The 14,350-nt window shown below is 37.0% G+C and overlaps 1 protein-coding gene across 1 annotated transcript in view; it reads right to left on the bottom strand.

Moving 5' to 3' along the window:
* The window catches only part of LOC145694878 (carboxypeptidase D-like), a 183,367-nt gene extending 169,520 nt beyond the window's left edge, over positions 1-13,847 (bottom strand). Inside the window, exon 1 of the mRNA XM_081771589.1 lies at positions 13,688-13,847. The gene's annotated coding sequence lies outside the window, so the exon portion shown is untranslated. The remainder of the gene's footprint in view (positions 1-13,687) is intronic.
* Between the last annotated feature and the right edge of the window lie 503 nt (positions 13,848-14,350).

Below are 14,350 nucleotides of genomic sequence, written 5' to 3'. Positions count from 1 at the left end.
AGGCCAACCTGGGTGCACAAATGCTTCCTTTCGGAGTTATAGGCTGCCGAAAACATGAAAAATTGAACTTTAAAGATCCATAGCTCCAAAACTATGGGACCTACCGTAGTCGGGTCACGACTTCACTTAGGAACTAGTATGTACCCTATCCAAAAATACATGTTTCAGAATCCTAGGGGACTCATGAAGCAATTTTTATAGAGGGAGTTTGGCTACGGTCATATCTTTTGAAGTACTCTCCAACTATCTCTATAAAAATTGTTGCGGAAGTACTGTAGGATTCTGAAACATGGATATTTGGATAGGGTACATAGTTCCTAAGTGAAGTCTCGACCCGACTCCGGTAGGCCCCATAGTTTTGGAGCTATGGACTTTTAAAGTTCATTTTTCATATTTTCGGCGGCCTATAAATCTGAAAGGAAGCATTCGTGCACCCAGGATGATCTATACTTTTTGTCTTATCTTGGTGTCAGAAATCACCTCCCGAACGTTGTCGGTGTTGTTTTGAAACACCCTGTATATTCATAATGAATACGTTATTTTATTAAATAATACATCATCCAGTTGACCTCGTAAAGAATTGAAGACTGCCAAGTACATCTGATATAGAAAGAGGAAAGGATAATATTATTTCTCTCTCTTTTTTTTTTTTTTTTTTTTTTTTTTTAATCTTGGGAATCTGAATCAACACGCAGAACCTCAGATATGAGAAACTATAAATTCCCTTCTACACTGGTGAAAGTGGCATATTATAGCTTCAAAGTTGAAACTAAGGGTAGGACACGCACCTAATGTACTAATTTTTGCTCATACAAATGTATAAGGTAATTAGTACATTAGATAACTAATCATCTCTAAATCTGAAGCGATAAAAGTGTAATATTTCCAAATAGGCCCTTCCCCTCACGAGCCGGAGAAGTACTAGTTTCAGAATTTAACTTGTCAACGCTCTATCTACACTGATCTAACAATACTTAGAGATCATCAAAGTCAAACAGTGCTGTATCTGATCGCACTTTCGCTGCGGAATAGCAGATTGTGTTGGGAACCTGCTGTACACAATTGTCGTGAGAATAATTGGTGAGCTATCTAAAGGAAAGAGGCAGTATATAACCCACTCCTGAACAGGCACAACGAAGAATGGAAGTGTGCAAAGAACTGTTCAAAAATGCGTAGATCAGCATTCCATTAAACAAACTGTAACGTCAGATGAAAAATATGTTTACTACCGGGCTCCAGACACCAGTAATCAATGGTTGTACCTAGGCCAGGACGCAGTACTCGTGGTGAAACAGGGGCAATTTGAACACAATCATGCTTAGTATATGGTGCAAGTTTGAAGGCTCCATGCACTGGGAACTTGTTCCTCATGGTCGTGCTGTGAAAACTGAGCTAAAGTAAGCAATTAGAACGAAAGTATCAAAAATATCAACATTAAATTAACCGTAAACATCTATTGATGCAGTAAGACAATGTTCCTGCCATACATCTCGCATCACCCACGAAAAATTCCGTAATGTTGAAGATGTTGGTGTTAATACATCCAGCGTACAGTCCTGACTTAGCATCTTCAGATTACCATTTGTTTCGTGGAATGGGGCACTTCTTTCGTGGTAAAACATTCGCCAATGAGGATGATATGCAGTGTGAGGTACAAATATTTTTCGACTCGAAATCTAAGAAGTTGTATACACAGGGCAATCGCAGTTTGGAGGAAATGTGGCTATTCACTATATATACACAGTGTGGTTTGTATTTTGCAAAATAAGTCTCTTCGACACCGTTCTCTTGCTTTTTTCATTTTCCAGATGGTGTGTAGAGGGAAACTTATGGGACACTCAGGTATTTAGGTTTAAAAAACAATGAAACTGGAAGGTGTAATACAGAGATGCAAATAACCACTCGCCCGGCGCGAGTGGTTCATCCGTGCGGGCGAGTTTTTAATATCACTATTAAAATACCAAATGTAAGTTAATGATTTATATTGTGGGATGTGGGCCAGTAGCTTTTTTCTTGGGCTAGTAAAATTTTATTGTTTATTTGCATACCTGATGTAATGGATTTCTATGAATAACGTTGAGAATAAACATTAAATGTATCTTTGGGATGATTAATTGATTGCAGAAATCCGCTTTTCGCTATCTATTACAGTTTTGCTCTATTGTGATCAATATGAAAACCGGGAATGATTGATTTATTCCATTTTCAGTTTGAATTTCACCTCCATCAAGGAACTCGATTCCTAAGTTTTGACCCTCTACAAAATTGATGAGGACCTATCAAGAGATTTATTATCTCCCGGACGGACATACGGACACAGTAAATACAGGGTGGCCCAAAAGTAGGTATACACTCCTACATTGATAAGTATAGCATTCTAGCTTATAGATTTATTTGTTTCGGTTGTTCCCAGCTTAAGATATAAGAAAACGACATTAAGAACAAATAATAAAGAAACTAAGTCTACCTGATGGATAACAATAAGAAATGATATAAACAAGGTGATCATACGTTCCGTTTTAGCCGGGACAGTCCCTTATTTTCAACCGTTGTCCCGTTTTTTCTGATTCTCAAACGGTACGCCTAAATGTCCCGTTTTAAAACAAACATGACCCAGGTGTCCCGTAATTATTATTCAAAATATAAATGGTCAATGCTAATTCTACACTCTTCCATACCAACACTCATTGAGAAGGTTCAGCCGTGATTACGACTTCTGAATATTCAAATGAGAATTGAGTGTTCTGTGGTTCAAGTGGGAATTGAGTGGGAATTCTGAGTGTTGAAGTAGTTAAAAGTATTGTTGGGTAGTACTTAAGTTAAAAACGCTGTGTTATCATTCTTACTTGTGTATTTTGTAAATTGAAAACACTGCTGAGTCCCAAAATGCAATATGGAAGTCCCCCCCCCCTCCGTTGCCGATTCGTATGCGTCCCGTTTTTGAAAGTAAAAGTTCTGGTCACCTTGGATATAAAAAGCAATGAATTGATCACTACGGGACTGTATCGACCTACTTTTGGGCCACACTGTATATAAAGGAGTTTTGATAACCCAACCTCCATAATGAACGTTAAAAAAAAATTACTTTTCTATATGTTGAGAAATGTATAAGATAGAAAAACTCCTACTGGTCTGTACATCGTCTTCACTGTTGCTTTACAGTATGTTTAAAGATGAAATCAAAGTGTTCCGCATACCTTTGAACCTGTTATGAGCGAGTTGCAGTTACAACAATATTTTTTTCTTTTTCTTTTTATTCTATATACAGCCGTGTGGAAAATCTCTGCCGAAGTCTTTCTTTTTCTTTCTTTAGAAAAAAAAAAGGAGAAAGGAATGAATTGATATTCAATGTCTTGGCAGGCTGGCAGAAATAGCTTTTTAGTTATTCAGTAAAAAACGTGGAACATATGTAGATATCGTGAGTATCTTAGAACTTCCATGTTCTATCATTATGACAATTTAGTAGAGTCCATGTACCTGGAATTCGATAGCATAAAGTCACCTAGTAATTTATGACCAAATCGTGGATAATTGTTGACGTCACTGACACTAAGAATGTCATTGATTTTCTAGTTTCATTCCTTTCTAGACCTCTTCCGGTTGATCATGCTAATGTTTCAATGCGTTTCCAAGTTTTCTTAGTGTTACCAGGTCAATATTATTCGAGGTACAGCTGATGATGTATTTTTTCATTAAAATGTTCTCATTATTCCGTTGCGTCTCATCAAAATTAAAAGATGGTTGCTGTTTCTCTCTTAGCTGTGACGTGCTGAAGCCTTGAAATCAGTTGTATTGTAAATTATTACATCATTATTGGAAGGTTACTTACATCATTATTGGATCATCCGTTATTTCTTCGTAGTTGACTTTTTAACTACTCTCACAGAAAATGCTGTTTCTTATTGACGCCTTAACCTCAGGAAATTCAAGTTATTATGTACTGAAAACATTCCATAAAAATATAATTTTGTGTTGATGCGGATATCTACGGATGTATCCGTGGATCCATATTAATATACGTATCTTTCGGCAAATATTCTTTTAGTTTTTGTATGGATGGCGGATATTCCTTAAAAGAAAAATAACTTTTTGATCAGTCATCTGAAACTTCTTGTTTCTAAATTGCGATTATTATCCTTTCGAAACTTGCAATTTGTGTGTCGCTGGATATATTTTCGAAGTCTTATTACGAAAATGAAGCGCTCATATGATTTCATGTGAGTTTGTTTCACAGGAATGGTATCGAGACGAGACGAGATTTAATACAGTTTCTGTCTCGTTTCGAGTCTAAAATCATTGTATGGGTCTAAAATAATTTCGATCAGCACATTTCGATCAGCGTGATCTCAAGAGCGAAGTCTCAACCTCATCTCGATAGCCTCGAAATAAATAGTGTGAAATTAAAATTGTATGTATCATATTACAGCCTAACATTTATTCTATTTATTTTTTTAGTTCATTTTTGACTGTAGAATTTTTGTAGGTCGAATACTTCTTCGTAGCTAAATTGCTAACGGGAGTGCTTTCTGTGCATGTGTTCGTGGGTTCGATCCCTATTTGGCGTAACAAGCCTAGATGAAAACCCAAAAATGATTCAGATAACACTTTAAGCAATATCTTTTGTATTAAATATCCTCAATACCGAAAAGGAACAATAATGATAGAACGTGCACGCCTACGTCCTTCCGGAAGGCTCTTTACTTTTATACAGAGCCGCCATCCTACCAGTCGTACCAACATGATTTTTTTTTTCTGTGCTACAATTAGAGCTCATGCTCTTTTCACCAGGAGAACTTTCTGTCCTGCTGAAGTACATAAAGTACTCTAATTTATAGATAAACATGGTAGGACTTTTAGGACGTTACGTCCTGCCGGATCATTAAACTCTAATAAATCAATTCCAATACTTTATACATTATTTCATGTTCTATTAGCTACCGTATGTATCTTTCGTGCTTGTGGTTCTAGGGTCGATTCTCGACGAAGAGCACTGACAAAAATAAACACGTTACTTTAGTTCAGATTTCGCCTTAAACTGTACGGTAGGTCTTTTATAGCCTCTGTACTGAAAAGGACGCTAAATTACAGTTCAACCAAGCAAACAATTTACATTGGTTTATACCTTAATACTCGTAGCTGTAACCAATTTTCTGGTTCAATCTGATGCTTTTTCTCTTTCCATCATCTTGCCCCCTCCTATTCTGGAATTCCTGCTCCTTCACTCTTCCTCAATTTCAAGATCAATCCTAATGTTAAGATTTTCCTCAATTTCAGAACAAAGTTACTCACACAAGGAGTTCCAGTGAAACAACAAGAATTTTTTCAACATGTCTTCCCCAGGAGAATTCCTTAACTGGGTGGAAAAATAATGTTGGGAAGTTGAAACCTAATATATTTGCTTTACAAAATTAAGTTTCTAAACATTTTGGCAACATGGTCTTTGAGTCATTTAAGTGACTGGGAAAAGAATAAAATATATTGAATTCCAAGTCAAAATTATGTGCAGTTTAAAACATATTTGATATTCCTGGATACTAACTGATTTGCTCCCTTTTTCCCGTATATATAAAGAGGCGCGCATCCACAGAGGGTTTTACGGGTTAGGACCTTCCCCCAAAACTCCCTGACAACATAGAAGGTACATTTTCTCAATAAAAACTATACTTTTTTAACAGGGAAATGATCGATATAGCCTGAAGATTTGATCTGTACTCTTTTTCTTATAAAAACAATCTAGTTCTATATATATATATTCCCCTGAAAATATAGGTAAAAGTATTTTACAATTACTTATCGACATTTTGGTTGCAGCATAATACCCGTTCAATAATATAGATGTAGTAGCTTGTAGTATTGGACGCTGTTATCAAAGCTTGGATCACTCCTTTAAAAAATAAATAAATAAATAAAAAGTTGCGCACCTGGTATATGTCCACTCATGTTCAAAAAGATTGTCGCATATCTATAAATGTCTTCTTGTAAGAATATAATTTGATAATGATTTTGCAGGGTACTTTCAATAGTCTACTGATACTATGTGTATAATAGGGAAATGTATATTTGTTTTAAATGTCATAGGAAATAAATTATAAATATGAAAATTATAATGAGTAAAACAAAATGGTGCTAAATGGACAAGAAAGTTTTATTTTTGTTTTATTGTTCTTATCTACTGCTCTTTTGACTTGAAATTTGCCACATACATGTTTTTGCCGATTATACACATACTAACATTGTAAGAAATACCGGGCGAATTTGTTATCAAATTATATTCCTACAACAACGTATTTATAGACATGCGACAATAATTTTGGATATGAGTGTACATTTGTGACTGCGACCATCAAAGGTTAAGCGTTCTACTGTCTTTTAGATAGCATAACATGTAATGAATTTTGAGTTTAAAAAATGAAATTTCAGTCATCTTTTTAAATATTCGAGATGATACCGAGGCTGGGCTTGGTCTTATCTCGAAATACAAGTGTCTGTACCAGGTAACTCTCGAGATGTTGAGTCTCAGTCTCGTCTCGTGAGGGGCTAAACCAGAGTTTGCAGTTTTATCTAGTGTAAAGCAGGATTGAAACCCATTTTATACAGTGTATACCTGAGCGCCAAGAGGAGCTATAACCCTTATAGCCTCCTTTTGGATCCGCGCCTGTATATACTTATATATATATATATATATATATATATATATATATATATATATATATATATATATATATATATATAGGGTTTGTCCGGGAAGTAATAGGACTGATTTTATTCCGCCATGACTGTACTTCGGAGCGTGCGCGCACCGACTGGATCCGGTAGAGGGCGTTCCTAGCTAACGAACGTGCGGCTGGTCAGTTGTCTCCGAGCACACGGAGAGTCAGGACAGACTTTTTCGCGCGACGTGTTTCTGAGAGTGGTGCAAGCCGAAAATGCAGCGTTCGGTAGAGCAGAGGTACGCGATTAAATTCTGTGTTAAACTCGGTAAATCTGCGACAGAGACGTTTGATATGACCAAGCAGGCTTACCCAGATGATGCTTTAGCAAGAAGTGGTGTGTTTCGGTGGCACAAGGCCTTTTCGGAGGGCCGGGAAGAGGTCGCCGATGAAGACCGTGCTGGAAGACCTTCGACTTCGACAAACACCGACAATGTGACTCGTGTGCGCGAAGTTTTGAACTCAGACCGTCGACTAAGTATTCGTTTAATTGCCCAGGTGTTAAATTTACCAAAACTGTGGTTCATGAAATTGTGACGGAGCATTTGAACATGCGCAAGGTGTGCGCGAAGATTGTTCCAAAAGTGCTCACTGACGACCAGAAATTGCGGCGAGTGGAATTGTGCCAAGAAAATTTGAACATGTGTGAAAGTGACCCCCAATTTTTGAATAACGTAATCACAGGTGACGAATCATGGATCTTTGAATATGATCCCGAGACAAAGGGGCAATCTTCCGAGTGGCACACGCCGGCGTCTCCTCGTCCAGAAAAGGGAAGAATGAGCAAATCCAAAGTGAAAACGATGCTCATTGTCTTTTTGACATCAAAAGCATCGTCCACCATGAATTTGTTCCTCCTGGACAAACCGTCAACGCCAAGTTTTACGTGGAAGTGCTCAAGAGACTCAAACGAAGGGTCAATCGGGTTCGACCAGACATCGGAGCCGACTGGAAGCTGCACCACGACAACGCCCCGGCTCACACCGCCTTTCTTGTGAACAGCTACCTGACCAAGGCCGGCATCCCAACGCTTCCGCAGCCGTCCTACAGCCCGGATGTGGCTCCCCGGACTTCTTTTTGTTTCCTCGCCTGAAACGCCCGATGAAAGGCAAGCATTTTGAGACGACAGAGAGGATCCAAGCAGCTTGCACCGCGGCTCTCAAGGCTATTCCGGAGAATGACTTCCGTGACGCCTTCAATGCTTGGAAATCGTTCTGGCAGCGCTGCATCGACGCAGAAAGAGCCTAGTTTGAAAGTTTTTAAAGAATTGTAACGATTGGCTCAATATTTTTTTTTTAAATCGACTCAGTCCTATTACTTTCCGGACAAACTCATATATATATATATATATATATATATATATATATATATATATATATATATATATATATATATATATATATATATATATATATATATATATATATATATATATATATATATAGATAGATAGATAGATATAGATATATATAGATATAGATATAGATAGATAGATATATAGATATATATAAGCTATTTGCTCTAAAATTTACAGTTACAATATTTCAACTTTTGAACTTTTCTTACCAGTTTGACTTGAAATGAAATCTTTCAGTTCAACGTCCCAGGATTATGCCTTTTAGGCATAGGGAGATTATGATTAAAGGAAGTGAACGAAGATGGAAGAATTGATGCAATGAAAATATGGGAAGAAAAGGGAATGTGGGAAAAACCCATGAACACGGCGTTAACTACCACAAACTTACTTGGCCGGGGATTGAACCAGGAACCCTATGCACCAGAGACAAGCGCTCTACCACTGAGCTGGTCAGTTTGACTTGACCTGGTGGTTGATTTCAATGTTATTGATATTATAGCCTATAGGCCAAATTGGATTCAGAAAACTATAAGAGATATTTAAAATTGTTAATGTTATAAAGTATTGTTGAAATCGTAATTGTCATGGAACAAGTAGGTTGTTTGTATATATTTGTTATATCTATACACACTGAGATGTTTTGGGTGTGGGTGCGATATTTTATATCCACGCAGATCTCTATCAATAAATACACAACAATACTGAAAATTAATCATAAAATACTTTTTTTTTTTTTTTTTTCAGGATGTTCTCAATAGAAAAGACGGTTGCAGCTACTGGAAGGGAGATTTTGAAACTTTGCTCTATTTCCAGTGAATCGTTTTGTCCTCTACCTTACGGAACAGGGGGGTGATGACCTTTAAATTCAAATTCAGCCTCCATTAGGAGTAAGACCCTCCAGCACATCTAGGTAGAGTGGAAGAGAATAACATAAAGTTAAAATGATCGAAAATGACTGATGTTAGTGTAGAGTCCATAGTCCTAACTAGTGAGATGAATAGCCACACTCCAGATGCCGTTTAAATCCAAGTTCAACCCCCATTAATACCCCTGAGGAGAATGTTGATATGAAGAAGATATATTATCAGAAACGACAGATATTATATCGAATCCATATTTCGCGTTATTCCTAATTCAAAGCTATATCTGGAGTCGCAGAAGAGGTGAGCCAAAAACCACGTAGGACCACCGTGAGCCAAAAACCAAAAAGGACGGGGGAGAGGGCTTGACGTATCCAAGTTTTATGAAGGAGGGCGCAGGTAAACAAATTTTAGAACCATTGCTCCAGACCAGCCTCTCCCAACCTGGGGTTCGCAGACCCCTAGGGGTCCGCAAGATAATCTCAGAGGGTCCACAAGCCAATCTGAGAAAAACACACACAGTTGTGAGAAATACACCGTTTTATGCTCTTTCTTACCTGAAAAATGAGTTCAGAAATAGACGATGCTGAGGCGGATCTCAACTTAAAAATTTCTTCGTTTGATCCGGACAGACATTTCCAAGTTAGTGGCTGAAAGACAACACCAACCATCACATTGACTGAAGTTGTGTACCTCGGTGAGTCATACATGTACTATCATATTAATTTGTTGAAGTTTGTGCGCGTTATATTTTTTTTTTTTTCAGAAAAATACTTTTTTTTCTATACCTGATGGGTTGGCTATTGTTGTTTAGTTTTGTTTACGTACTTGATTTATTTATATATTTGAAACATTTTAATCAAGGTCTCCGGCTCCAGGTTTGAAACTCAGTATCACCCGATTACGGAGTAGGCATCATACCACTCTAACATGATTATACCAATGCAACGAAAAAATAAAAAAAAACACACACACAATATTAATCGTATATATTGCAAGGGGTCCTTCACATGTATTGTAGACTCTAAAGGGGGCCGCAGTGTGGAAAATATTGGGAAAGGCTGCTCTAGACTGACAAGGCAGTAGTAGTCATAATCAAACGAATCTAATTGAATGCAAGTCAAAACTTACCAGATATGAGAAAAATAAAATGTCGAATACCATTAGACATATGGCTCACAAAACGTTAACAATGGATATTGAATTTTCCCCTTCCTTCACTAAAACCTTTGGTGTTGACTCGCATCTCGTAAACTTTTGGACTTAAAAAAAAAGTCCTTCGTTTGGTTGATTTATTAGTGGATGTAGTTCACTTGAATACAGTTTTACACTGTTCTCTGTTTTGCCTAGATAACTAGACTCTAAACTAATGAAGATTGTAAGCAGTTCAAAACCTCGTTTGCCGTATGAATGATGATTGACTGAAAGTTACAACTTGTTTTCGTATATCAGGCATTTCCATTGAAACAACATTGTAGCCAAAAGTCAGACTAACTCTTTAATAAACTCGGGGCCGCGGTGGCTCAGTGGTAGAGCGTTCACCTCTGGTGCTTGGTGTTCCGGGTTCGATCCCAGCCCCCGCCAAGTGAACTTTGTGGTGGACAAAAACCATGTGTGTGGGTTTTCTCGAGGTTCTCCCGTTTCCTCCCACTTTTTTCATTCCACCATTTTATTCATTACTCATCATCACCGTCTCCTTTAGCCTAACTGGCAAAACCGTGGGACGTAAAACTCAAAGATTTCATTTTCTTTCATAAACTCTCATTCAACTATTATTGAATCTTTCTGGTAAAAATATGTTTAAATTGTAATTTGTTTAGATTTATCGTCAATGGTCGTACTGTTGAGACTTGCGTGCAAAGGAAAAGAACCATGTGCTACGAAAGAAGAAGAAGAAAAAAAACACGTCAGTTATTCGGTCTCATGGATATTTCATGCAGAAGATCATTTAGTAAACATGTTCATTTGTTTATTTCCTAGTTTAAAGACCCAAGTTTATTTTCCAAAGTGTGGGTCAATAAAACTTGAAATCTCATGCATAACGTGTGCTATTTCATGCTTCTCGCATCATCCATGCAATTCTGGATACTTCCGATATCATTTTTATGACTACAATCAAAACAAAATTATCTGATTTCCTCTGTTGTATTCCAGTGAGATTGACCCGAAGTAATAACATTTCTTCATTACATAACACGCAAAGCTCCCTACTACAAATTACTCATAGTTTATAGGCTGTCATCGTAAATGTTGCCAATGTTCAAATAGTCTTGATTTTGTGTTAGTATCCACACGTTGATTCATATGAAGAGGAATTCTAGAATATGCATTATGCACACAGAGTGACTACAAGTCCACTCATGTTCACGTTTCATTTTCAAATTTTATGTGATTCATGTTTCTTTTTTTCAAATTTCATTTTTTTTTTTTTACGTTACAGATTTTGTATCTATATGGTAGTTGAAAATCAGTGATGCATGTATTTAAAAGTCATAATGAGTAAACATGAAATATGTTTCACGTCCCACATTTATGCCGTCTAGGCTAAAGGAAACGGTGATAATGAGAAATTAAAGGAATGGTGGAATGAGTAAGATGGGAGGAAATGGGAGAACCCCAAGAAAACCCACGCACACGGTGTTTGTCCACCACAAAGCCCACTTGACGCGAGCTGGGATAGAACCATGGACCTCACGCACCAGAGGTAAAAGCTGAGTCATTGAGTTCTCTTATAATATTTGAGTTTGAGTTGCGACCTTATGCAATATCGAGGTCATGAAGGATAGGAAATATTAATACAATGGATTCCGAACCATACGATGGGGCCTTAAATCCGATACAGATGGTGGGTGCACAGATCACCATGCAAGATCACAATATAGGCTGTTTCTCATCACACTATCTTGTCTAGAGAAGTGGATTATAGGACCACGCACTGCAAGCAGTATAAAAAAGTTTTGATTTGTATGTGTTTTACTTCATGTTCTGTTATCTTCTAACGTATAACTTTACAATATCATGAAGGTTGTAATTCTGACATTTACTTTGTTTCTTGAGATCTTCAACTATTTTTGAAAAGACCGGCTATCTCTCTATCTACTATGCAACAGATGGGTAGAATGAGTCACATGTTCCCAGGAAAGAGCAAAATATTTTCAAATATTATTGCTTGCACCGTGCTAAAGTCGATAGGTTTTTGATAAAGTGTTCCTTGGTTTTGGCTCCAAGGAAAGTTACCAGACAAGGACATGTTGTGGGAGGACACTCGAATTAACAGTGAAACAATTAACAACACACGTAAAGCAGATGATTAGTCATTATATCTATTTGTAGTTTTGATGTCCCTAGTTCCATCTCTCTCTCTCTTTTTAATTGTTCTAGATTTTAAATGCAAATTATGTATCACATTTGCGACTTAGAATTACAGTACTTTCCTATAAAGTAGCTATGTTTGAATCCTACACTGCACAGTCAATCAAATTACGGTACGCATACAGTAGGCCTAATATTATCGTTCAATTTCCAACCGTGTCTGTGCCAAAATGCATTGAAAATAGATAACACTTAAGGAACTTCGTAAGGATCTAGGGTCGTTTTTTTTTGGGTCTCTGGAAGATAGTCTAGCTTTTTGTGACCAGAAGTGTACAAATGTATAACGTGGTAAAATCCTCTTCATTGTGTTTCTTCCATTTTAGAAGGAGAGTGCAGCCCCTAAAACAGGAGCGTCATTTCAGATTTTGCTTGGTATAAGTAAAACCCCTTGATATAAGTAAAATTTCGCGTATTTCACCGATTTACTACTATTTTATTGATAAAATCTATAGAAATCTCAAACTCAGGGGGGGGGCAATTGCCCCTCCCTGCCCCCTCTAAATGACGCCCCTGCCCTAAATTACTGAAATTCCTCTCTCTCTCTCCTCGCCTTTTTCATCTTTAAAATATGAAGAGAGAGAGAGAGAGAGAGAGACCTTTGTTGATTTTACCCCCTAAATCACAAGATTATTATAAAACAAATTGATTAATCTTTTACTTATCAACTTTTAGCCCCCATTTTCCTATTCTAGTCAGCCTTAACCCAAAGAATCAAGTATAGGCTGATTGCCAATCTTAATTTCTTTCAACGCACTGGCGTACACATAATTTTGTCAAGGGGTGAAGCACCCAAGATCATAGCTCTTAGATATTTACACACACGACTTTCTTCTTCTTCTTCTTTTTCTTTTTTTTTTAAATCTTATGATAAAGTTATATTTTTTCCATAATCTCTTGTAAAAAGGGATGGTTAAAACACGATAGCAGCCCCTTGTGTACGCCACTTTTTAACGATTATATATAGCCATATACAGTATACTGGAGAAATTTAGAAATTCTACATTAAAATGCTTCCTCTCCTTTTATCTTACACAATTATATGTAATAAATTGTGTGCAGAAGCATTAACATCTTTTTTGTAGTGTCTGCATGAACGCTCCATAAAAGAATAAACAGCGAGGCGGGTGTGAGGAGGGGGAAGGGAGTATATGCTTTTCACTTAAAGAACCAATCATAGCTACAGAACGTTCGCATGTACCGTACACACTAACACTGGTCTACTTACGCATACACGTATACGTATGATGAGACGTAATGTATTAACACCAGAAATAAAAATAAAATACAAAAATAAATATTTAAGCGCAATCAAAATATTAGGAATTCCATACAGTATATAGTGATATTAGTTTAGAATAACATTAATTAATTAATAATGACAATATTACCTGACGGTGGTATGTTATGATTCCCAATAATTCTTCGCGCAACACAAACACAATTTAAAAGCACACTTCAAAACATTTAAAAAAAGACGATAAACAGCGAAAGAAACTGTTCTTTCCGGGAGCAGCGAACGCGGTCAAAGCCCGATGTAGACTAATTCGAATCCGCTATGTGCCCGTTCCGTTCCAAACTGTTTCTTTGCTCCCCCTCCCGCTATCACTTGCCTCCCTGGAATGGAACGTCGCATCAGCAGCCCTCAGAATGTTTAGAATACGGAAAACAAAGAGAGGGGGAGAAAACACATTATTGTTATTTTTCTTTTCTTTCCCAAGTCAAGTCAACAGCACAGCAGTAGATGTGCCGGTCGAGAAGAACAATATACGTACTTTTATGAAGTGTGTTCCAATTCGTTGACACTGCTCTACATTGACGAGCAATTCTCGTGGCTTACTTTCACGAGCTTGTCCGTGACATTTCATGCTTAAAAAAAAAAAAAAAAAAAAAAAAAAAAAAAAAAAAAAAAAATGAAGTTTGTCTTTTGTTAAATGAATTTTAGCAATTTTGTTTAAAACCTAGGATACTCAGATATCCTATATATACTGTATGCTTGTAAGTGATTACTTGGCAGTTTTAAAGATTACGTCGAAACTTATGCAAAACTTTCT

Source organism: Thermobia domestica, chromosome 9 (genome assembly GCF_964235325.1).
Source record: "Thermobia domestica chromosome 9, izTheDome1.hap1.1, whole genome shotgun sequence".
NCBI lineage: Eukaryota > Metazoa > Arthropoda > Insecta > Zygentoma > Lepismatidae > Thermobia > Thermobia domestica.
The sequence above is the reverse complement of the archived record's forward strand: the minus strand, read 5'-3'. Positions and strand labels throughout refer to the sequence as shown.